Consider the following 27,833-nt stretch of genomic DNA (forward strand, 5'->3'; position numbering starts at 1 on the left):
TAATCTCCAAAATGTACAGGTAACTCATGCAGCTAAATATCAAAAAAACAAACAACCTAATCCAAAATTGGGCAGAAGACCCAAATAGACATTTCTCCAAAGAGGATATACAGATTGCCAACAAACAATTAGTGATGTTGAGCATGAAAGGATGCTCACATCAGTAATCATTAGAGAAATGCAAATCAAAACTACAATGAGGTATTGCCTAACACTGGTCAGAATGACCATCATCAAAAAATCTACAAACAATAAATGCTGGGAGGGTGTGGAGAAAAGGGAACCCTCTTGCTCTGTTGGTGGGAAAAATTGGTAAATTGATAAATTGATACAGCTATTATGGTGAACAGTATGGAGGTTCCTTAAAAAACTAAAAGTAGAACTACCATATGACCCAGCAATCCCACTTTCGGGCATACACCCTGAGAAAACCATAATTCAATAAGAGACCTGTAACACAATGTTCACTGCAGCATTATTTATAATAGCCAGGACATGGAAACAACCTAAGTGTCCATCAACAGATGAATGGATAAAGAAGATGTGGCACATATATACAATGGACTATTACTCAGCCATAAAAAGAAATGAAATTGAGTTATTTGTAGTGAGGTGGATGGACCTAGAGTCTGTCATACAGAGTGAAGTAAGTCAGAAAGACAAAAACAAATACCATATGCTAACACATATATATGGAATCTAACAAAAAAAAAAACAAAAAACAAAGAAAACAATGGTTCTGACAAACCTAGGGGCCAGACAGGAATAAAGACACAGACATAGAGAATGGACTTGAGGACTCGGGGAGGGAGAAGGGTAAGTTGGGATTAGTGACAGAGTAGCATTGACATATATACACTACCAAATTTTAAATAGGTAGCTCGGGGGAAGCAGCTGCATTGCACAGGTAGATCAGCTCTGTGCTTTTTGACCACTTAGAGGGGTGTGATAGGGAGGGTGAGAGGGAGATGCAAGAGGGAAGGGATATGGGGATATATGTATACATATAGGTGATTCACTTTGTTGTACAGCAGAGACTAACACAACATTGTAAAGCAATTATACTCCAATAAATATGTTTAAAAAAATTTAAAAAGAAAGAATTGAAATAAAAAAAAAGAATCCACCAAAAAACTGTTAGAACTAAAAACAAATCTGGTAAAATGGCAAGATACAAGATGAATGTACAGAATCTTTACGTTTACACATACTAATAATGAACTACCAGAGAAATCAACAAAACAATCCCATTTATAATGGCATTAATAAAACTAATATACATAGCAGTAAATTTGATCAAGGAGGTGAAAGACCTGTATTCTGAAAAGTGTCAGATATTAATGAAGGAAATTGAAGATGACACAAATAAATGGAAAGTAATCCATTTTCATGGATTGGAAGAATTAATATTGTTAAAATGTCCATACTACCCAAAGCAGGCTATAGGTTTACTGCAATCCCTCTCAAAATACCCATAAAATTATTCACAGACTAGAACACGTAATCCTAAACTTTTTACAGAACCACGAAAGACCACAAATAACCATTGAAATCTTTAGGAAAAAAAGAACAGAGCTGGCGGTATCATGCTCCTTGACTTCAGACTATTCTACAAAGCTATAACATTCCTAACAGTATGGTACTTGAACAAAAAAAGACACATATATCAATGGAAGATAATAGAGAACGCAAGAATAAACCTACACACATATGGTCAATCAATCTATGCCAAAGGAGGCAAGAATATGCAATGGGGAAAAGACATTCTTTTCAATAAATGGTGTTTAGAGAACTGGACAGCTATGTGAAAAAGAATAAAACTAGGGCATTTTCCCACACCATGTAAAAAATAAACTCAAAATGTTTTAAAGACTTAAATGTAGGACCCCAAATAATAAAACCCCTAGAAGAAAACATAGGAATTATGCTCAATGATGTTGGTCTTTGCAATATTTCTTTGGATCTCTCTCCTCAGGTAAGGGAAATGAATGCAAAAAAAATTTTTAATGGTACCTAATCAAACTTTAAAACTTTTGACAGCAAAGGAAACCTTCAACCAAATGAAAAGGTAACCTCCTGAAAAGGAGAAGATATTTGCAAACAATATGTACAATAGGGGGTTAATATAAAAAATATACAATGAACTCATACAAATCAATATCAAAAACACTAACAATCTGATTACAAAATGGGCATAGGACCCTAATAGACATTTTTCCAAAGAAGATATAAAATGTCCGGTAGGCAAATAGATACTGAACATCACTAATCTTCAGGACAATGCAAATCAAAACCACAAAGAGATATCACCTCACACCTATCAGAAGAGCTATCTTCCAAAAGACATCAAATAATAAGTCTTGGCAAGAATATGGAGACAAGAGAATGCTCCTGCACTGTTGGCAGGAATGTAAATTGGTACAGCCACTATGAAAAATAGTATGGAAGTTCCTCAAAAAATTAAAAATAGAGGTAACATATAATCCAGCAATTCCATTCTTGGTATTTATCCAACGAAAATGAAAACTCTAATTCAAAAAGACATAAGCACCTCAATGTTCATGCAGCCCTATTTACAATAGACAAGGTATGAATGTAACCTAAGTGCCTATTGATAGATGATTGGATAAAGAATATGTGATATATATATATATATGTATATATATTACTGAGTCATAAGAAGAATGAAATCTTGCCACTTGTGACAGTGTTGATGGACCTGGAGGGTATTATGCTTAGCAAATTAAATTAGACAGAGAAAGACAAATACTGTATGTTTTCACTTATAAGTGGAATCTACAAAATAAATCAAATGAACAATATAACCAAACAGAAAGAGACTCACAGATACAGAGAACAACTAATGGTTACCTGAGGGGACAGTGGTAGGTATAGAAGCAAAATAGTTGAAGGAGATTAAGAGGAACAATCTACTAGGTATAAAATAAATAAGTTACAAGTATCTAATGTATAGCATAGGGAATATAGCCAATATTTTATAACTTTGTATGGAGTGTAATCTGTAAAAATTTTGAATTACTATGTTGTACAGCTGAAACTAATATAAAATTGTAAGTCAACTATATTTCAATTAAATAAAACGGCAAATAACAATATGCTACTAAACAAGAAATTGGTCACTGAAGAAGTAAAAGAGAAAATTTAAAAATTCCTGGAATCAAATAAAAGCAACATACCACAATACAAAATCTATGGGACACAGCAAAAAATGTTGTAAAATAGAAATTTATATCAATAGAAGTCTACCTCAGGAAATACAAATCTCAAATAAATGATCTAACTTTACACCCAAAGGAACTACAAAAAGAAGAAAAGACAAAACCCAAATTTAATAGAATGATGAAAATAACAAAAATCAGTACAGAAATAAATGAAACAGAGACAACAATTTTAAAGATCAATGGATCTGAGAGATGGTCTATGAAGAGATAAACAAAATTGATAAACCTGTAACCAGACTCATTTGGAAAAAAGGGAGAGGGCCAAAATATATAAAATCAGAAGTAAAAGAGGAGTTACAATTGACATCACAGAAATACAAAGGATCGTAAAAGATTACTACCAATAATTATATGCCAATAAATTGGACAACTTAGAAGAAATGGATAAATTCCTAGAAACATATAATTTCTTAAGACTGAATCATGAAGAAATACAATATGAACAGACCAATTACAAGTAATCAGAATCAGTAATCAAAAAACTCCCAACAAATAAATTTCCCCACAAGATGGCGTTATAGGTGAATTCTATGAAACATTTAAAGAAGAGCCAACAGTTATTCTCAAACTAGTCCAACAAATTGAACAAGAAGGAATGCTTTCTAACTCATTCTATGAGACCAGTACCTCCCTGATACTAAAATAATACAAAGACACCACAAAAAAAGAAAATTACAAACCAATATCACTGATGAACGTAAATGTAAAAATCCTCAACAAAATAATAGCAAACTGAATTCAACAATACATTAAAAGTATTGTACACCATAATCAAGCAGGATTTATCCCAGGAATGCAATATTGGTTCAATATATGCACATCATGTGACACACCACATCAACTCACTGAAGAATAAAAGTTATAAGATCATCTCAATAGATGTAAAAAAATTATTTTGACAAAATTCAACATCCATTTGTGATTAAAAAAAACTCTCAACAAAGTTGGTACAGAGGGAACATTCCTCAAAATAATAAACGCCACATATGACAAACCTAGGGCCATTATCATACCAATAGTGAAAAGAAAATCCTTCCTTCTAAGATCAGGAAAAAGACAAGGATGTCCACTCCTACCCATTTTATCCAACATATTACTGGATATCCTAGTCACAGCAATTGGACAAGAAAAAGCAATAAAAGACATCCAAATTGGAAAAGAAGAGTAAAACTGTAACTGTTTGCAGATGATATAATGATATTTAAAGAAAATCCTAAAGATGTCACCAACTATTAGAAGTAATAAATAAATTCAGTAAAATTGCTGAATACAAAGTTAATATACAGAAACCTGTTGTGTTTTTATACACTAATATCAAGCTTCAGAAAGATAAATTAAGAGAAAAATGTCATTTCCAATTGAATCTAAAATAATAAAATACCTAGGAATAAATATAACTATGGAGGTTAAAGGCCTGGACTTGGAAAACTATAAGACACTGATGAAATAATTGACAACTACACAACAAATAGAAAGCTATATCATGCCTATGAACTGGAAGAATTAGTATTGTTAAAATGATCATACTACCCAAGGCAATCTACAGATTTAATGCAATATCTATCAAAATATCAACGGCATTCTTTACAGAACCAGAACAAATAACTCTAAAATTTCTATGGAAACACAAAAGACCCCAATTGCCAAAACAATCTTGAGAAAGAACAAAGCTGGAAGTATCACACTCCTTGATTTCAAACTATAGTACAAAGCCACAGTAATCAAAACAGCATGGTACTTTAAGAAAAATATGGACATAGATAACTGGAAATGAATAGAGAGCTTAGAAATAAACTCACATTTATGTGGTCAATTAGCCTAAGACAAAGGAGGCAAGAATATACAATGGAGAAAAGACACCATTTTCAAGAAATGATGTTGGGAAAACTGGACAGCTCCATACAAAAGAATCAAACTGAACTACTTTCTGATACCATCTGCAAAAATAAACTCAAAATGGATTAGAGACCCAAATGTAAGACCCAAAGTTACAAAACTCCTAGAAGAAAACATAGGCAGTACACTCTTTGACACTGGTCTTAGCAATATATATATATGTATATTTTTGTATCTGTCTCCTCAGGCAAAGGAAATAAAAGCAAAAATAAACAAAAGGGACCCAATGAAAACTAAAAGCTTTTACACAGTAAAGGAAACCATCAAAAATTGAAAAAACAACCTACTGAATGGAAGTTATTTGCAAATGATATGTTTGATAAGGGGTTAATATCCAAACTATATAAAGAACTCTTACACTCAATTCAAAAAGACAAAAACAAAAACAAAACAAAACAAAATTTAAAAGTGGGCAAAGAACCTGAATAGACATTTTTCCAAAGAAGACATACAGGTCAACGAAGCACATGAACAGATGTTCAACATCACTAATTATCAGGGAAATGCAAATCAAAATCACAATGAGGTATCGCCACATAAGTTTCATATTGGCTATTATCAAAAAGATCACAAATAACAAATGTTGGTGAGGATGTGGAAAAAAGGGAACACTTGAGCACTCTTGGTTAAAAAGTGAATTGGCACAGCCACCATGGAAAACTTTATGAAGGTTTCTCAAAAAATTAAAAATAGAACTACCATGCAATCCGACAATTACACTCTTGTGTATTTACCTGAAGAGACTGAAAACACTGATTTGAAAAGATATATTCACCCCTGTTGTCATTGCAGCATTATTTATAATAGCCAAGATATGGAAGCAACCTAAGTACCCATAGAGAGATAAATGGATAATGGGGGTTGGGGAGAAGGGAGAATGGGAGAAAGCTGGTCAAAAGTACAAACTTCCAGTTTTAAGATAAATAAGTACTAGGGATGTTGTGCACAACATGATTAATATAATGAACACTGCTTTATGTTATATATGAATGCACCTAAGAGAGTAAATCCTATGAGTTCTCTTCACAAGAAAACTTTTTCTTTTTCTTTTCTATCTATATGAGATAATGGCTAGTCACTTAACTTATTGTTATAATCATTTCATGATGCTTGTAAGTCAAATCATTATGTTGTACACCTTAAACTTATAGTGCTGTATGTCAATTTTATCTCAATAAAACCAGAACATGTTCAGAATATTTAGAATAAATATTTTCAAATAAACTTTAAAATTAGAAAACTAAGGCAAATATCCAATGAAGGGAATTAGCTTTGCTCATTTTGAATCCAAGGGACTATATCTTCTAGTGAATGAGAGGGCAGTTACCCTCTGTCCTAATCATAGGTTGTGTAAAATACCAGGAATTTTTTATTAAGCCCTTCAACTCTTTGTTTTTGGGGGTAAAAATCAATGCACATAGTAGGAAAGATATTTTTAGTATAGAAATATTTTTAGTATGATGGACTCCAAATGTGGCTGAGCATCAGCATCACCTGCAGAGCTTGTTAAACTGCAAACACAAAGATGCACAGCCAGTTCCAGGAATGCTGGCCAATTAGATGTAGGTCAGAGGAAAGGTGCTTGGTGGCCCTTAAGGAATAGGTATTTTTTAAATCAAGTTGTGACCCTTAAGGAATGACCCTTAAGGAATAGGTTTTTTATAATCAAGTTGTGGTAATTTAATAATTCACACTCTCCCACTAAACATAATCTGGCCAAGACAAAAGATAGTCATGGAGCAGACCCCTGGATCAATGCTGGAGTCTTCAAATCTCCTTTGTTTTTCTCAGTAAAGACCACCCTCCATTTTTGCACCTGCCATTTTCAAACCACCCTTCTTCATGGTGGCAGATTTACCTAAACTACCATATAAAAGTATAGGGATTAAGAATATGAGTCTTGGAATTGGATCAAGACCTTAATCTGACTCTACTGCTTATCCATCCTGGACAACTCAGTCTCTGAGCTTCTTTTCTTTACCTGTCAGATGAAGCTAATGACATCTACTCTATAGGAATTTATGGGGATTCAGTGTAATGTGTACATTAATGTGGCTTATAAAGTACTAGGCATATTTTAGTTATGAGTTGTAACTGCTTCCTGCTGATGTTTAAAATAAACAGCCTTCAGTGAAATATTTACACATCATATTGCTGGATGCATTGCTCTTCTAAAAGTTTCTTTAGAAATTACCTTACTTTCCCATCCATTTTTTCATTATATTCTGAATAGTATCCACAAATTTGAGTTCTAGAGCACAATATATATCCAGACGTTTATAGAGTAGTGGGCACATATTATTTATTTTTCCAAAAGAAATGTTTGTGATTTCCTTCCTATGGGGACTACCTAACTCTGATGTCATAATAATCTTCATCAGTCTCCATCACCCCACTGATAAATTAAGAACATATCTTAACAATGGGTACCATAATTATTTTAGGGATAGGCATGTTGTACAAATCAGACCTAGAGTCCTTTCCTGTACTTTTATAGAAATTTGTTGAGAAAGACAACCTTTGATATCCTCTAGGATCAAGGATGCAAGGGACATGCAAATCTGAAATTGCTGATTGTTCTCTTTCTCATAATGTGGAGACCACCTCCCTGAAAATGAAGGCAATATGGATGAGTGTAGAAAAAGAGACAGAAACCAGTGATGCAGTGTGAGCACCTGGTTTCAGTCACACCTGTGAACACTGAATATTGGATACCTCCATGAGTATTCTAGTTTTAAAAGCTAATAAGCTTTTTTCCCCCCCCTCCAACCTAGTATGTACTGGGTATTTACTTTCAATCAGAAGAGTTCTGATCAGTGAAAATATACCTTTCTATGCATTTGTAGAATCCCACTTTATATGTGAATTCCTCTATTTTCTCATTTCCATCCTGGCTGAATTAATTATTCTACCCTTTGGGCATTCCTCCAATGTTGTCTATGCTTGCTGTTTTAAGTATGTGTCTTTCTCATAGACTATGAACTCCCCTAGGATATGGACTGCTTCTTATTCAACTTTATAGTTTCAGCATCTTGCAGAGTATCTAATGAAGTAGGAACTTAATGATATTTGTTGTGCAATCTGACTAAAACTAAATGATTACACTGTCATTTACAATTTTCAAATGCACAGACAAAAGTTTATTTCCTCCTTCCCACATCCTCCTATAACTAGACTCAAAGACTATTTGATCACTCATTGAAAGGGAGTATGGGGATCTGGGAGACAGTAGAACACATCTTCCACGATGGTAAATTTTGAGCTAATATAGTTCAAGTACTTTGCTTTCTGATGATATAACAACTTGGGAAATTTATAAGAATAGACTGTTTATATTTTCTCTAATATCATCTGTTTTAAATAATTTTTCAGCAGACACTGTCTTGTCATCAATTTATGATTGAGTTCTCTAGCAAATGCCAGTGGTGCAAATGGTCTCTCAAACAGGTTTCCCCACTGGGAAGGGAATGCACTGATAGGCTGCTGTGGACTGCTGGAATCCTGACAGTCAAGATTACCCCCAGTAAGTTATCAATGTGGCTTTCCTATGTAGGTTTGATTGGTATGAGCCAGGTTTTCTATCTGCTCAGCCATGAAACTTTTAAAGGGAAGGAGGGAAGTAATCTCAGTTAATCATTGAGGTAGGTGTTCAGAGTTGTTGCCTACCCCCACCGCATGTAAGCTCATTGATATTTTATGATCTTCCTCGTGATAACATCTACAAGATGTTATCTTGTTCACACAGTTTGGTCACACAGTTTGTTCGTGAGATTACTGAAGGGGAAGTTGGAAAGAGATCTGGTCGTCTGCTAATTACAGTAAGTCCCCTACATATGAACCTTCAAGTTGTGAACTTTCAAATATTCGAACGTGCGTTCCATCAACGTCAGGCTTGAGTGAAATTTCAGCTTGGCTTCTGTCTCCTATTGCTGACGTTCCTTCAGCTCTACCATCTCCCACCTCTTTTCCCTCCTCCAGTCAGTAACTCTTCTTGCCTGTTCACTCGATGCCAACCCCTGTATGCAAGCTGTCGTATTCTACTGCTCTACTTTTCAAGGTAGTGTACTGTAGGATTAAAAATGTTTTCTTTATTTTTTGTGTTTATTTGTTTTTTATGTATTATTTGTGTGAAAAGTATTATAAGTCTATTACAGTACAGTACTATATCGCCAATTGTGTTAGTTGTGTACCTAGGCTAATTTTGTTGGACTTACGAACTCATTCTTGGAATGGAACCCATTCATATGTAGGGGACTTACTGTACTTATTTTTCATTTCTACTTCTTTGATCTATGGAAAGAACTGACAAGTTATGGAAAGAACTGACAAGTTAGGCAAAGCATTGTGTGATTAAAAGATTTGAAACGTGTGCTTAGGCCAGAAATGAGTTGAGCATGGAGATGCCTGGTTTAAGGTTAAAACAAAAGGGTGTCTCCTGAAAGAGAGATCTTTCCTGCCAAAATCTGCTTATATTACCAAGTAAGCCATTCAGGCTTTGCACCTGAGAGATCAGTGTGTGGAGGCATGTTTTCAGGCGACCCATCCAGTTGTAGCTGTCAGTTTTTTTATTGCACTCCACTCCTTCAAGTCCAGTCTTGTTCTGATGGAGGCACACACTGAGCAAATCAATATTTCATCAGGTCATGCCTATCATTTTCCTTTAAATGTGTCATTTCCTGAATCCTCAAATATAGTGTTGATTATATCTTGGGACCACTCTTGACTTGGACTCTCATGTCTGAAATTAAAATATAAGACAATGGAGAGAAAAGATTAAATTTTTTAAAACTCTGATTTTATTTTTTTTACTAATTTTAAGAACAAGTATATTATTGAAGGTTGGAGAAACTATAGACTGTAAGTGCCAGTGGTCATGAAAGTCTTCCAAACTCCAGGGACCTTACCCCACTTTCTCCTAATTCTTGATTCTAGGGTTCAGATATTCTATCACTAACAACGACATTTCTCTGGAAAAAATTTTCCAACATCTTACTTAACACTATGTGCCATGGTGAAGCAGGAGATAGATGTGCTCCAGGCTAGAAATTTACAACTAGCCTCCTTTTCACACTTCCTGGGGTGAGGAAAAGATGGGCTCCAGGCCAGACATTCACTACCAGCCCCCTGTTTACATTTCCTGAGGCAAGAGATAAATGGGCTCCGGACAACATATTTATGACTTGACTCCTGTCTACAGTTTGAGACCTGCACTTCGATGTAAGAAACAATAGGAATAGGGTAGATAACCGGATATTAGACACTTTTATGGCAGGGACAGAGAGGGGCTAAGCCCTTTTAAAAGATCAAGAGTTCATACATTTCCCATCCTTAGGGCAAGAGAGACACTACACATGTGCAAAAGGCTTCACGGGGTCAAAAAGGCAGGGGAAGCCAGACCATAGTAAGTCTTGCTATTTTCCTCCCAGATGTCTTTGATGAAAGCCACCTTGACTGAGGGGTGCGTGCGCACCCAGAGGAGGGTCCTGAGACAAATTAGCCATGGGGTCAGAACAATACGATTGGCAAAGTAGAAAACAAAGACCTAGAAGACTACCCCCTTATAAAGGATTTAAACTTCCCAAAGGTGTGACTCTTGCGACTAACTCACTGAGTTCACATGTGTGTCTTTCCACATGTACTCTGCTTTTCTAATTAACACTTTACTTCCTTCTATACCTTCTGTCTCCTTGTGAGATTCCTCCTTTCAAGGCAGACAAGGACTGGGGACTTTTAGATTTTAGCAGCTGGCTCTGTGGTCTAGCGCTTAAGATTCCCGGTTCCCATTCAGGCAACCAGGGTTTGATTGCCAGTCAGGGAACTAAGGTCTCCTTTCCAGCTGCTGCTTCACTGCAAGCTACCACTCACTGCTGCGTGTGGCTGAAATCAATGGGTTAAAGAGGCAGTGTGTCATTCTTTGGTGTAAAGATTTCTTTAAGATAAAACAATGCTAAATCCTTTAGCAATTTGCTCCCGATAGTTGTGAAACAGTTTGTTTTGCAAACAATTGTTTAAGTTTCTTTTCAGTAGGATCTTCAGAACATACAGGACCCTAACAGGATTTAGGTGAGAAGGGGAAAATTTGGTTCACCAAAGAGGCAAAAAGGGAAACATAAACATTTATTGAACACCTAATATGAGGCTTGTGTATCAAATATGCTGTCAGCAAAATTCATGTAAAACTATGAGATGTCAGTTAGCAGAACAATCAGGGAGTCAAGACACTTGGGCTCAAATTACAGTTCTGTCATTTACTGACAGAATGACCCCAGGCAAGTTACTTAACCACTCAGAAACTCCATTTCCTCATTTGTAAAATAGTATTCATAACAATATCTAAAATCATACTTAAAAAAAAAGAAACAAATAAGGTAATGCCATCAATTTTCACCTTCAAAACCTGTTAGTATGTAATGGTTTTCATTATAAAACTTATCATTATTCATTATGTAATTAAATCAGATTAGGAAACCGAGTCTCAAATAAGATAACCAAAGCCATTTATGAATGCAGGCTGACCTTCTCCTTTATAACACTATTTTTTACTTTTGGAGGCAGAGATGATAGGAAGCAGGGCGAGGGGTGTGTATATCAGTGGTAGAGGGGTTGGGTTAGGATTTTTGTGGAGCTTTGAGAAACTGGATGATAAGAGAAGGGCTCACTGTTCTTTATATATTACATTATGATGGCAGCTGCTCAGTCTCCTAATATTTTTTTAGAGTGTCTTTTAGAACATTTGCTATTTTTAGGCTTCCTTGTCATGTCTTGATTTTCCTGATGTCAGAAATGGCTTTGAAAAGTTATACAATGCTGAAACAACTTTGGTCATTTATCAGCTCTCAAGCATCCAAAGTGTTGCCACTATTGTTCAGCAACATTGAAGGAAGGGAATTCACCCCTTGGGACTTTCTTTTGATTGTTGTTAGATTTTAGTCATAGCTAAAAATCATTAAAATCATTGCCCTCATAAGAAAAGTCTGCACTTTGGTGGCCTTGCAGTTTTCCATTACTGTGCCCAAGCTGTTCATTGAGATACAAAGAGGATCTAAGCAATGTCATCTATCTCAGTCATTTTTGACATGAGAGTAAAACCCAGTGTCTGAAATCTTTGTCTCTTGTCACCCTAAAATTCTATCCATCAATCTTTCTTCTCATCAGTTCTAGCATAAATGCCAGAGAGAGACATTTTCCTCCTCACTTTTAAGTTAAGGCAACTAAGCTTGCTTTTATATGTATCAACTGTATCATACTACACAGGTAGAGCAGAGCCTTAGCTGGTTCCATGATGAATGCTGGTGCTGCCAATGACTTTGTTTTGGAAAGACAATTTCCTGTTTTAACACAGTCCTTAGAAAATAGTGAACTGAAGCATGAACCACTCAAATATTTTTTCTTAGAGTCCACTTTACTCATTTGTCACTAAAAAATCTCAGTGTGCCATAAAACAAATACAGTTTTTTAATAACTTGGCTTCAGATCCAAACTGAAGCTGTATCAATAGTAGGAAAGAACCATTATGTAGTTCTTAACATTTTGATAAATATTTTCTTATACATTATAGTCATTTGTTAGCTTAAGTAAGCTGCAAAAATTTTAGGATATATATTACTGGGGGAATCATGTATTTTTTCCACCATGCACAGATAATTTCAGGATTACTGGCCAAATAGTCAATATTGTTAGGGAACTACAGTGATAAGAACAAGGGTGGATGTTCTTTCTCAAGAATACTGGGGTCTTGCTCTGAGACAAAAGCTAATAAAGCTGAATGAGAGGCCTGTCTTAAATATGCAAGGTAGGGCTTTATCAGAATATACCAGTATAAGGCTGAGATAGAATTAAATCCTTAACCATTTTAATACTATAGGAGCTTCCATGGATGATATAAAACTCTCCATTTTCTTGAGGGCCAGTTATGTCAGGTTTTCAGACTCTTAGGAGAATATAAAATGAATATAAAAATGAATTATAGAATATAAAAATGAATATGATTCTGGTATATGTTAGAAAATGTGGGAAATTCTAGATTGACTTTTTTAGATTGATATTTTTTAGGTCATTTTTAGAAGTGATACCATCTTGGCCAGATAGGGCACTACTTAGAAATACAGGATATGGCCCAGAAACTGCACATCAGAGATCTCAGATATCCATTTGTTAAGTATTGGCCTGGGAGTGATTCTCAGAAGACAATTAAGAAAAGACTGGATTAAGGACACATGAAATACCAGATATAGAAACAGTGTCAGATTTTTTCAAAATAATTCACAACTACTGAACCTCATAGGCCATGGAAGGTGCTGACTATCAAGTACTATAAACTAACAAGAATATTGCAGAGGTTAAAAGGAATCACAGCTCTCTGGCAAAAACGAGTCTGGAATATCCTTATTACCTTTCCATATAAGGACAGCACTAATATTTTCAATGTCCTGAAAGTCAAATTTTGGAACAGATCAAAGGGCTATAGGTATTGACTGCATTGAAGTCTCAGTTCATAAATAGTTTTGTGCCAAAAGAGCATGAGGGGATAAAAGGATAAATAAAATATTGTATATCCATACACTGGAACACTATTTGGCCATAAAAAGGAACAAAATACTGATGCATGCTAAAACATGTATGAATCCTAAAAACATGCTAAGTGAAAGAAGCCAGACAAAAAAGATCAGACCTTGTGATTCTATTTATATGAAATGTTTAGAATAAGCAAATCTATAAAGATAGAAGGTAGATTAATGGTTGCCTATTATATGGCTGAGGATGGGAAGAGGGAAGGACTGCAAATGAGTACAAGTTTTCCTTTTGGTGTGGTGAAAGTGTTCTAAAATGAGATTGTGGTGATTACTGTAGAACTCTGTAAATATACTGAAAAACACTAGCTTATTAATTTGAAATGGATGAATTTTTATGGTATGTAAATTTTATCTCAATAAAGCTATTAGAAGAAAAAAGAACAGAGAAAGTCTTTGTGGAGGAAAAATAAACACAATGAACTCTGAAAGACATGAACAATTGGCTCATTAAGATAACACTTGTCCTTCTTAACCAGGTATGTAGGCCTCAGGCATCAGATCACCATCTCATTTTCAGTGGAGAAAAAGAGAAAGGCTCACCAGGCTCTGAGTTCACATCACAGCTTCTGGGACACAGTTAGTTTAGTTGTCACTTAGAGGGCACTATTATACCATTATTGTAAGGGGAAATATTGGACTAAATCTTTGGATTTATTATTATCTGCTGCTGTGTGCAGGGATGCTGCAGACTCAGGGCTTCAGGAGGCATGCTCACATAATATTCCCTGTAGGTGACCAACCTTACACTTGGGCTCTGTTGTACTGGTTATTGGTCCTCTAGATTGGGCAGGAGGATGCTGGAAGCTAGGAGGGTCTCTGAAAGCCTTAGCCAAATTTATCTCCTACCTCACATGGCTAGGAGAGATTCTAGGAGAAAACCAAACTCAGCATATTCACACAGGGCTGAATTGTTATTATGAGCTCTAGAATCAAAATAAATAGGAGCACTAGAAAATTCCAGGCTTCAGGAGATAGCTTGTGAACATTCACGGATGACCTAGACTGGGTTTCAGTGGGCCTCAGAGATAGGGGCCATGTGAGAGTGGTCCACAGCATCAGCAGACACAGAGCACAGTTGACTCTAGTCTAATTCCCTGAGTGGAGAATATCAGGTTCTGTAGCTGTAGGGCTTGGGACTAAGGTGAATAATGATGGCAGGAGTTTTTGCAACAAAGGGCAGGTCGTCAGAATGTCAAAAGGTTATTGTTAATTAAAGAAAACCAGATATCTCAAGTTAAATAATTTAGTGCTATTCTATGTATGGGAAGATGCAAGAGTCTGGGATCACTGAAATCATTCCTTTGATATGCACCTCAGCTATCTGGGGCCAACATCTTGTGTATTCTAATCCTGAGTTTCCTCAAGCTGCACCATTGTGGGTGGCTGCAATCTGATGACAGCTAGATGGCGGGCATATCTTATTTCCAGCTTGAATTCTCTCAGAGCTCACCATTGGGGGTGGCTGCAATCACTGATGGCTGTGACACCCTTTGTTTACTGATATGGCAGGCAACATTTAGTCCACAGTGTCCCTCATGGTCATAAATTCGACCAATGTTTGAGAGGCATTTCATGACCAATTTTGTCCCATGGCACTGGGAGTCTCTTCCCAGATTAGGCAAAGATTCTTGTTGATATGCCAACTCCAGGTGCTGATTTCTGGATTAGGCCCTGTTGATAATTTAAAATTCTCTGGATCCTCTCTCTTACTAGTCTATTGTGATCCAGGAAATGTTTCTCCCTTGTTGCTCCTTTCCATGCCTAGAATCACACTATTACCATTATTCTGTAAGAGTCATATGTGTGATCTATTTCCTCAAGATGTTTAGCCATCATCAATTTTTTTGGAGGTCTGGTTGCACATTGGGTACTGTAAGAGACAATGGTCTTATAAAATAGACAGGATATAAGCTAGTAACATTGGCAAAGTCATAGTGCAGCAGAGAGACACAAAGCATAAACAATTTGGAAACAAAGAATAAATTAAAATGATGATTAGTATAACTAGCTGTAATCTGGTTGCAATAAACCATCAAGTCTACAGGAGAGCTAGCTGGAGAAGCCAAATTCTGGATGGATCAGATAGAGAGGAAAAGATAAATGTTTCATCTTTGTTTACAAAGTTATACTTTATCAAATTCTTGTAGGTCAGAGCATAAGAGAAAAGTATTTTTCTGGAAAACAAAGATTAAAGCCGATATATTTCTCCCCAGAAGTCATAAAGTTATAAATCATATTTATCAGCTCATTCAATCCCTTGTAATTAATTCCTGTTGACCTGGATGAAGTCATCAGGTTTTCCATTAGAGTTTTGTCATTTGTTACCCTGTTCAGTGGATTATCTAGAGGCTCTCAGAAACTTATATTTGTCAAAAAATTTCTTTTATGAGCCTTCTTGAGGATCTTCATTTTGTAAAAGCATCAGAGTAAAATAATGACTGTCTATAAAGGGCAAAACTTAAAATGGCATGGTTAAAGGTTTGAGTACAATGCAATTGGTAAGAAACTTGGACATTTCTGTGACATGTAATACATTAAGATAATAACTAGAATTATAACATTTTGTCAGGGCATATCAGATGTTAGGAATTATATATAAATTTTGGAATATCTATATCAATGACATTTATCTATATACTATAACCTAAGGTTCATCTGCAACCACTTGACAATGTTTCACAAGTAATTTAACATACCAACTAAGCGTAATTAGTTTAACATTCCTTTCTGAGATGTCTCAGGGTTCCTTGGAAACATCCCAGAGTTAGCTGGAGGCTAAAACAACTTTAGTTAGAATTTGATATTTTGGAAAGTTTGTTAAATGTATCAAAAAGGTTTTAAGACACAATAGGATCATAGGTCACTGTGAAACAATACTTACTCATTTAATCAAAGTCACAAAAAGATTTTAAAATATCACTTAAGGGCACAGAAACTCACAAAATCTGTTATCAAAAAGGAGCACTCTAAGATATGTTGTGCTCTTAACAGAGAGAGAAATCAAAATCCAATCTTGTACTAGCTTACTTAAAAACAAAATCCATTTACTTAATTAAATTCAATCTAAATTTAGCTAATCCATGCATTAAACTTTTTTCTTGGGGGTTCCTTTCCACAATCTTTCATCACTTTTTGTATCCATGTTAGTTTGTCCCTTATTTTTCCATCCAAAGCCAACCATCTCTAAGACAAAATTACTATCTTTTCCCTTAATAAAATGCAATCCCATTCCTTATAGCTTCTTTACTGAGAACACACATCCTACTTTCCTATTTAAATGTTTTATTATTTCTATTGGCTTCTATTACGTATTTAAAATAGAATCCTCAACTGTTAAGAAACCTTAATTTCTAGTGAAAATTAAGAAGTAAGCAATTATGAACTGTCTTTTACACTAGCATTCTGTAGATTGGTGAACATAAATACCAGTGATAATTTCTAAAAACATTTGCTTTCTCATAGAGAATATCTCAGTTTGGCAGCAAATATATTCATTAATAGTCCTAAATACCTTTAGTTTCTCTGTTTAGTAATTGATGTCTCAGTATGTTATTTTTTTTGGAAATGACCTAGCTATTCAACAGACTTCCATCATTTAACTTAAATTAGCGCAAGTCTAGAATTTTAAGTTATAAAATATTTGGAGAGATCATTTTAAGTAGATATTTGTAAAACAATTATTTTTAAAGAGTTTACTCAAAAGCTCTTATCTCATTTACATTTAAAGTTTCATCATATCAAGCTGTTTTCCTTGCTGAAAAATTTGCAACAGATATAATAAGTCTTGTTTGACTTCTATTAAACCTAGTACAATAAAAGTATTATACTTAATGCTGATGACTCTAAAGACATGTCTATATTAATTAGATCAACAAACAAACTACCTTTAATACCAGGTATCAACTTAATATTGGATATTTCCCAGTTCACTTGAACCTGAAAGTCATTTTGCCTAGCTTCTTTTATAGTTAATTTGTAAGCACTTACTTTTAAGTCAGTTAAATGGAGTGCTCTATACATTCAATTTTGATAATGATTTCTAGAGGTAGATATATATCATATGTATAATGTGTTCACAGATATATAAATAGGCAAAACTTGAGATCTCATGACTTTGCTTAAAAAAAAACAGTTATAAATCAGGCATTACAATATAAACTTACTAGTTTACAAAGAAGTGTTGGAATACATTAAAGTTGCTTGCTCAGATGACTAAGGCTTTAAAATTTGTGGAAAAGACTTCTAAGATTTGTATTTGTTCTTGAGAAAGATTCTAAGGAGGCTATGAATTAGATTTTCAGCAGAGGGAGGCTTTCCAGTGCTTCGAATTTTAAAACTGCCACCTTTGTCATTTGTTTTTCTTGTTTTCAAGTCTTTCCTGATTGAGCTAATTAGACTCAGTCTCAGGTCCCTGTGGCCTGTATTTACATGTCTGATTTGTAGAGATTTGTATGACAAAGACAGTTGCTTTTCGATATCAGTGAGAATGTTTCTAACGAAATTGAAATTTAAGTGTTCTATGTTCTAGAGTTTTAGAGTTTAATTTATCATTCCTTTACAATTTGTATAAGGCATTCAACAAAGAGCTTCTTTCTGAGTTTATGAGTTAAACCCAGAGCAAAATCACTATTTTTATTTTTATTAGTCCCTTAATATGAGTTCCTATTTCACTTTATTGTATGGCTCAGGTACCCTATTGGTTTCCTTTAGTATGTTTACTATTTCCTGAGGGGCAGATCTATATGCCTTGTCTTACAATATCATGCAGGGGAAGCATTCCCGAATGAAACATGTCTATCTCACAACATAATTAAGCAAAAGAGATGTAACCATCTTAAATAAAGCCCACTTAAATAGACCAATTTTATATGCTTTCTTCTCAATTCTGTCAACTTTTATACCTTTAACTTTAGTTTTCACTAGGATCCAATCAACAAGCTTTGATCTTACCAGAGGAATCTTAGAAGTTTTTCTTTCTTTTTATTCCCTGTCCATTTTATTTTTATATAAAATGTTCTGGGATCCCCATAGAGAGGAGATGAGCTAAGGAGCACAGGCCCTTTTATCAATCTTGATTAATTGGCCTAATTTTTGCCCCAAGTAATTGTTGGTCAGGTATCTCAGTGTAACTACTTTTTCCAGCCACTTAAATATATATATATATATGTGTATATATATATATATGTATATATATATAATATATAATAATAATATATATAATAAATACATATATATTAAATTGGGGTAAATAAAGCAGGCTTGTTTGGCTTTTAATCTTGGGGACCAGTAGGGGTTCCCTTTTGGCCCATTTAACCTTAGGTATTGTAATATCAAATCCTTGTGTTTTAATCACATAAATGTCCATTTTATTTATTCCACTCTAAATAATAATCTAAAGATTTCTTTATCCATTTGGGATGTCTTTTTAAAAATTTCTACCTTGTTGGAAAAAGTATCTAAGCTTTTCTTACAGGTTTTTTTCCTGTTAACATTAGTTACTTTTAATTATTTTTTTTAAGCATCTGTATGTCACCTACAAATTGGCACTTGCCATCTAATTCTACAAGGATCAAATTATGAGCCACTGCAGTTGCTGACCACCAGGGAGATCAGGAATGAGGCCCTCTTTGCTCTGTGAAAAGCTGGCAGAACAGGTCTTCAGATAGTTAGATATTTTCAGGGGATGATTTTATAAGTCCAATTCTTGCATCTCCTCATATCTAGAAAAGCACTAAAATCCTTCATGGTGATGTCTGCTGCTTGTAACTAGCAGTAACCTTCACGAGCCTAGCAGAAACTTTCTGTAAAAAATACATGATTGATTGCATGTACTCCCCCTTCACCAAAATCACATATATACTGACCTTCCCCCCTACCTCTTTGGAGCAGTTTCTCAGAGCTGTCTGAAATGCTCTCTCCTGGGCTATAGTCTTCATTTTGCCCCAAATAAAACTTAGCTCTCACACTGTGCTTTTTTTTTCCCAGTCAACATGTAAGATCCATTGAGGGGAAGCAAAGACCACAAATAAAGCTTCTCAAACTGTTTTTTTGTTTGTTTGTTTGATTTAAGCTAATGGAGTTCTTAGGTTAACCATTAGATATACTTCTTTTTTTTTTCCACCTTTAGTTTGATTTTTGTTTATATAGGTACCAGTAAAACAGTTGTTTATAATGAGAGCTCTCTAAAAAAATTACCAATTTAGAAGATTCTCCAATTTAAAAGATCCATCATTTGGCTATTAATCAATAAGATGCAAGTGGCTTTCGAATAAGAGCGTGGGAAGGATGCCACCTAAATAAAAGATCCAGAAAGTGTACTCCCCAAAATAGCGTGACAGAGATCAAGTTATTTTTTTAAACACACACACACACACACACACACACACACAACATCCTAAGAAGATCAGTATAATATTTACATCTCAAAGACACAAGAAGAGAAATGCAAGTTCCCCCTAGAAGGCCGTTGTTTAAAGTCAGAATTCTGAAAATATATTTTTATCAAGCTGGTTTTTAAAACTTAACTGCATTCGCAATAAAAGAGCCCCTTCTTTTAAGATGAGATTTCCTTTAATTCCCAATTAAGTAAGTATTTGTAAGTGTAAGTATGTATGTACATAAACCTGGCTGGGGTATTAGTTGGAGGCTGACAATCTGTCGTTCCTTTTTTGTTGTTTGTTTTGAAAGCTTTATTTCTCATTCTGAGGTCGGTTTGTTGATTGATAAACTTGCTAATGCTGATCATGTGGTGGGTCAATGTGCTGCTTAAGAGCTTAACTCCTCTTTTTCCTTTTTTTTTTTTATTCTTCCAGAGTTGTTTTAGCTCCCTTTTACGTGTCTCGGGTTTTACCGGTGGCAGCGTAAGACAAGCACAGGTGCTCAGATCACGGAATGGCCAGTTCTTATTCATGCCCCTCGTTGAGCAGGTTGTTAATTAAAACGAGTGGGTTTCCCTACAGGGACAGCTACACAAAGGCATGAGGCCTTTGACTTCACCACTCCTCAAAGTTTCTCAGTCCCCTGAGAAAGCCATTGCCAGCCGGGATGAGAGGGTCCCTTCTTCAGAGATAAGAAGTTTTCATAAGATTTAAGTTTTATTTCAACAAACTATATTAATGTAGACAATTCAAGGAAAAATGATAGGCCAGTCTTCCCCCTAATTACCCAGTCCAACCGTATTCAGTGTTTAACTGAGCAAAGTCTTCCTAAGTTTTTTGACTGAGGATAAAACTACTCGGTGTCTAAACTGAGCCTGAATGTGTTTCAACCAGGCTCCCCTAATATTTTTCAATTAGGGGGCATTTTCTCCTTTTTCAACTGGGCTCCCCTAATACCTTTAAATTAGAGGGTCACTCCCCTATATTTTTCAGTTGGGGAGCCAGGTACATGTTAGACATTATCAAATAAAACTCAGGATCATCAACCAAAAATTGGGAGAACCAGGAGAGACTCAATTCTTCTGGACTCTCCAATGAGGCAGATGGGCACAAGAGGCCTCTGCTGGTACCAAGGATCCAGTTCATCATAGAGTTCAGGTGAAGGAGATACATCTGCTCTGGGTCCTTTATTCATGATATTCAAAACTGTTGACTAAAAAAAAATGTACAACTTAAAAGTTAAGAGTTATGTTTTATTTAGTGGACATTCTTAGGACTTCAAGCCCATCAGATAGTATCTCAAATAACCCTGAGAAAACTGCTCCAAGGAGGCAAGGGGGGAGCCAGGATATACCAGTGTTTTTGCAAAAAAGACCAGGTAGTTGGAACGTCAAAGATGATTGTTAATTAAAGAAAACCAGATATCTCAATTTAAATAAGTTAGTGCTTTTCTATGTATGGGAAGAGGCAAGAGTCTGGGATCACTGAAATCATTCCTTTGATATGCACCTCAGCTATCTGGGGTCAACATCCTTTGTTTTCTCATCCTGAGTTTCCTCAAGCTGCACCATTGTGGGTGGCTGCAATCTGATGACTGCTAAATGGCAGGCATTCCTTGTTTTCATCCTGAGTTCCCTCAGGGCTCACTGTCAGGGGTGGCTGCAATCGTTGATGGCTGTGACATCATTTGTTTACTATATGGCAGGCAGCATTCTTAGTCCACTGTTGCTGTTTCTTCTCCTGGCTTTTTTGTTGGTAAATGAATTTATTTTGTTGTGAATTCATGCATGAGCCCAAGTATGAGGGTCTTTCTGAGTTATGGCTAAACATTTGTAGGAAAAAATGGGAAAATTTATGCTCACTTGAAACACAAGAATTCTCTTTTGGACTTTTTTTTGGTCTTGAAATGACTTTGTCTGATTTTGGAATCAGAGTAATGCCGTTCTCATAAAATGGGTTGGGAAGTGTTCCCTCTTCTATATTCTAGAAGGATGTATGTGGAATGGGTTTCTTTATTTCTCTTTGGAATTTATTTCATGGGTGTTGACTCACTGTTTACATCACTGTTATTGCAGAGGAAATTTGTTTTCCATAAGGCAGAATCTCTAATAGTCAGATAGAACCACTCAACATTCTTCACCATTTTCCACCTGAGGAAACCTTACTCCCATTTCCTTACAGCTCCAAGTGCCCTTTTGGTATCTTTCTGGAGCACAGTCTTTCATATCAGACAGACTTGGGTCCAAATTCTAGCTTTGCTTCTGATTTTTTAAAAGACTTATTTTTTAGAACAATTTTTAGGTTTACAGAAAAATTGCATGGAAAGTATAGAGAGTTCCCTTTTTTTCTCCCTCCTACAAAATGTCTCCTATTTTCACAATCTTGCATTAGTGTGGTTCATTTGGTAGAACTTATAAACCAATATTGATACATAATATAAACAAGAGTCCATAGTTTGCAGTAGAGTTTACTCTTTGTGTTGTACAACTCTTTGGGTTTGGAAAAATGTAAAATGTCATGTATTGATCATTACAGAATCATATAGAAGTTTTACCACCATGTTATATGCTGTGATACATTTATTCATCCTGTCCTCTCTGCCCCTGAACCCTTGATAGCCACTGATCTTTTTACTATCTCCATAGTTTTTCCTTTTCCAGAACGTCATATAGTTGAAATAATACAATATAATCTTTTCAGACTGCCTGCTTTCACTTAGTGGTATACTTTTAAATCTCTTCCATATCTTTTAATGGCTTGATAAACTCATTTCCTTTTAACATTGAAAGGCTGGACTGCCAACACGGAGCGCATCATGCAAGCCCTGGCACTTCGGGACAACTCGACCATGGGCTACATGATGGCCAAAAAGTATCTGGAGATCAACCCTGGCTACCCCATTGTGGAGACCCTGCGGCAGAAGGCAGAAGCAGACAAGAATGACAAGGCCGTCAAGGACCTGGTGGTGCTGCTGTTCGAAACTACACTGCTCTCTTCCGTAGAAGAGAATTTGTATCTTTTCAAATGCTATTGTTTGAGTGTGCCACAGTTTATTTATCCATTAACCCACTGAAGGATGTCTTGGTAGCTTCTAAGTTTTGGCGATTATGAATTATGAATAAAGTTGCTATATGGACATAAGTTTTTTTGCATGGACATAAATTTTCAACTCATTTGGGTAAGCACGTAGGAGTGTGATTGTTGGATTATATAATCAGACTATGGTTAGCTTTGTAAGAAACTGTGCTTTCCAATGTTGTTACTGAATTAAGTTGTATGTATTTCTGCTTGGGCCTTAGACCCGCTGAGGCCCTCTGCCTTGGTGGGGAGGTTATTTTTCCATTCCAGTTCATATAGCTGAAAACAAAACTGAAGCTGAGATTGAAGCACCACAAGCTTCATTCAATGGCCAGAGGATGGAGAAGTGAGGTCATGGTTCACAAATACATTTCTCACCTTAATGGAGAGAGGAATTTCCTTTTAAGGAGTAAGGACAATGGAGGGAAGCAGAGAGATTAATGATGGGGAGATATATAAATAGTTTTCTGGGTAAGAGGCAGGGTTTTCCTGGAAATGGGGTGCCCCCCCTTCTCTGTCTTTCTCTGTCAGTGACTTCTTGTCGTGGTCACCAGTTGGTGTGTCATTTAGTATGCTAATGTAGTAAAATCAGTATAAAATGAGACTCGGGGTCTGTTGCAGGTCAGATTCATCATGTTTTTTAAAAATTTTATTGAAGTATAGTTGATTCAGTGTTGTGTTGACATGTGTTAACACTTTCTGCTGTACAGCAAAGTGACTGTATATACAGATACATATATACAGACATATGTATATATATATACACACAAACATATATATATTCTTTTTCATATTCTTTTCCATTATGGTTTGTCACAGGATATTGAACATAGTTCCCTGTGCTACATAGTAGGACTTTGTTATTTATCCATCCTATATATAAGAGTTTGCATCTGCTAATCTCAAACTCCCAGTACTTCCCTCCCCCATCCCCCTCACCCTTGGCAACCAAAAGTCTGCCCTCTATGTCTGTGAGTCTCTTTCTCTTTTGTAGATATGTTCATTTTTGTCATATTTTAGATTCCATATATAAGTGATATGATACAGTATTTGTCTTTCTCTTTCTGACTTACATCGCTTAGTATGACCATCTCTGGGTTCATCCATGTTGCTGCAAGTGGCATTATTTCATTCTTTTTAATGGCTGAGTAATATTCCATTATATATATATATATACACACACACACACACACACACACACACCATATCTTCTTTATCTATTCATCTGTTGATGAACATTTAGGTTGTTTCCATGTCTTGGCTATTGTAAATAGTGCTTCTATGAACATAGAGGTGCATGTATCTTTTCAAATTACAGTTTTGTTTGGATCTACCCAAATTCCCAGGAGTGGGATTGCTGGATCATATCTATTTTTAGTTTAATGGAAACATCCATAATGTTTTCCACAGTGGTTGCACCAATTTACATTCCCACCAACAGTGTAAGAGGGTTCTCTTTTCTCCACACCCTCTCCAGCATTTATTATTTTTAGACTTCTTAATGATGGCCATTCTGACTTGTGTGAGGTGGTACCTCATTGTAGTTTTTATGTGCATTTCTCTAATAATTAGTGATGATGAACATCTTGTCATGTGCCTATTGGCCATCTGTATGTCTTCTTTGGAGAAATGTCTATTTAGGTCTTCTGCCCATTTTTTGATTGGGTTGTTTGGTTTTTTGTTATTGAATTATATGAGCTGTTTGTATATTTTGGAAATTAAGCCCTTGTTAGTAGCATTATTTGCAAATATTTTCTCCCAGTCCATAGGTTGTCTTTTGTTTTGTTTATGGTTTCCTTTGCTGTGAAAAACTTATAAGCTTGATTAGGTCACATTTGTTTATTTTTTGCTTTTATTTCTATTGCCTTGGGAGACTGACCTAAGAAAATATCGTTACAATTTATATCAGAGAATGTTTTGCCTATGCTTTTTTCTAGGAGTTTTATGGTGTCTTGTCTTATATTTAAGTCTTTAAGCCATTTTGAGTTTATTTTTGGATATGGTATGTGGGTGTTTTCTAACTTCATTGATTTACATGCAGCTGTCCAACTTTCCCAGAACCAGTTGCTGAAGAGACTCTCTTTTCCCCATTGTATATTCTTGCCTCTTTGGTGGAAGATTAATTGTCCATAGGTGTGTGGGTTTATTTCTGGCTCTCTATTCTGTTCCATTTTATGTTCCATTGCATGTGTGTTTTTGTGCCAATACCATGATGTTTTGATTACTGTAGCTTTGTAGTACTGTCTGAAGTCTGGGAGGGTTATGCCTCCTGCTTTGTTCTTTTTCCTCAGAATTGCTTTGGCAATTCTGTGTCTTTTATGTTTCCTTATAAATTTTAAAATTTTTTGTTCTAGTTCTGTAAAAAATGTCATGGGTAATTTGATAGAGATCACATTAAATCTGTAGTTTGCTTTGGGTAGTATGGCCATTTTAACAATATTAATTCTTCCAATCCAGGAACATAGGATACAATTCATCACCATCTTGATTTCACCTGGTTTTATCCAGTTTTTCTTTTTCTCTTCCTATAGCTTCCTTTCTCTGTGTTCAGATTCTGTGACTTAAAGACATATGTTAAGTCCTAATTAAAGAAGAGGTTGGTGGGTTTTGAGCAAGGGTCTGTTGGCAACTCTGGCAACAATGTGACTATACCTTTTCTCATTCCCACCAGCAAAGAATGAGAGTTTCCATTGTTCCACATCCTTGTCAGCATTTGGTGTTGTCATTATTTGGGGATTTAGCCATTCTAAGAGGTGTGTAGTGGTATCTAGATGGTGTTTTAGCTTACAATTCCATAATGATATATGACATTTAGCATATCTTTATATGCTTATTTGTCATTTGTATGTCTTCTTTGTTGAAGTGTCCATTGAGATCCTTTGACTAATTTTTAAAACTTTTTTTCTTATAGTTGAGTTTAAAGATTCTTTGTAAGTTTTGGATACAAGTCCTTTATAGGATATATGCTTTGCAAATATGTTTGCTGTCTGTGTCTCTGCCTCTTATTAATTGTGTGACCTAGGCTAAAACTCTTAACCTTTCTCAGCCTTAATATCCTCCCTTCAGAAAATGAGAATGGCAATATCCAACTTACATTTTTTTTTTTTTTTTTTTTTAATAGATGGAGTTGACAAGTTATATGAAAGAACCCAGTCCACTGCCTGGCTCAATAAAAGTTAGCCTTGTGTCTGTGCCTTTTCTTCTCCCATCCTCCAAGCATACATCCATTTACTACTTCTCATGTTTTATATGTGGTTGTTTTTATCAGTACTTTTCACACTTTAATAAGCATAGAAATTCAGTAAGTCTGAGGCAGAGCCTGAGATTCTGCATTTCTAGAAGACCTAAATAGACATTTCTCCAAAGAACATATACAGATAGCCAACAAATGCAAGAAAAAATGCTCAACGTCACTAATCATTAGAGAAATGAAAATCAAATCTACAATGAGGTATCACCTCACACTGGTCAGAATGGCCATCATCAAAAAATCTACAAACAATAAATGTTGGAGAGGGTGTGGAGAGAAGGAAACCCTCTTGCACTGTTGGTGGGAATGTAAATTGATACAGCCACTATGGAGAACAGTATGAGGGTTCCTTAAAAAACTAAAAATAGAACTACCATATGACCCAGCAATCCCAGTACTGGGCATATACCCTGAGAAAACCATAATTCAAAAAGAATCAGGTACCACAATGTTCATTGCAGCACTATTTACAATAGCCAGGACATGGAAGAAACCTAAGTGTCCATTGACAGATGAATGGATAAAGATGATATGGCACATATATATATATACTATGGAATATTACTCAGCCATAAAAAGAAATGAAATTGAGTTATTTGTAGTGAGGTGGAAGGACCTAGAGACTGTCAAACAGAATGAAGTAAGTCAGAAAGAGAAAAACAAATGTGGTATGCTAACACATATATATAGAATCTTAAAAAAAAAAAAAAAAAGTAGTTCTGACGAACCTAGGAACAGGACAGGAATAAAGACGCAGATGTAGAGAATAGGCATGAGGACACGGGGAGGGGGAAGGGTAAGCTTGGACGAAGTGAGAGAATAGCATTGACATATATACATTACCAAATGTAAAATAGATAGCTAGTGGGAAGCAGCCGCATAGCACAAGGAGATCAGCTCGGTGCTTTGTGACCACCTAGATGGGTGGGATAGGGAGGGTGGGAGGGAGACACAAGAGGGAGGGGATATATGTATACATATAGCTGATTCACTTTGTTATACAGCAGAAACTAACATAACATTGGAAAGAAATTATACTCCAATAAAGATATTAAAAAAGATAAAGATTGTAAGTGATGTTGGGGCTACTGTTCCATAGAACATACTTTGAGTAGCAAGGGTTTAGATTTCTTTCTCCTCTTAGAAATCAATGCTGTCAAACTTCTTTCTTGACCTATTAGTGAGATATGAAATCAATTTTGTCAATTGGCAATCATCATTTTTACACACATAGAATACAATAAAAAACATCACAGGGAGTTAACCACTAACAATATTGTTTCATGAAAAAACATTGTGATGCACAATATAAATACTGAGGTCAAAGTAAAGGGTATTTGATGATTTACTGTATTATACTGAAAGAAGGCTAAAATCTTGCTTATTCATACACATGCTGTCAGCTACTGAAACATGT

General features: G+C 35.5%; 1 long non-coding RNA gene across 1 annotated transcript; it reads left to right on the forward strand.

The window, feature by feature from the left end:
• Window positions 1–241: 241 nt before the first annotated feature.
• On the forward strand, window positions 242–27,833 carry LOC309649953. Its single transcript, XR_014257372.1, has 2 exons — window positions 242–9,195; window positions 22,878–27,833. It is a non-coding gene; the product is annotated as an uncharacterized lncRNA (long non-coding RNA).

Source organism: Balaenoptera physalus (assembly GCF_965194825.1).
Source record: "Balaenoptera physalus genome assembly, chromosome: 20".
NCBI classification, from domain to species: domain Eukaryota; kingdom Metazoa; phylum Chordata; class Mammalia; order Artiodactyla; family Balaenopteridae; genus Balaenoptera; species Balaenoptera physalus.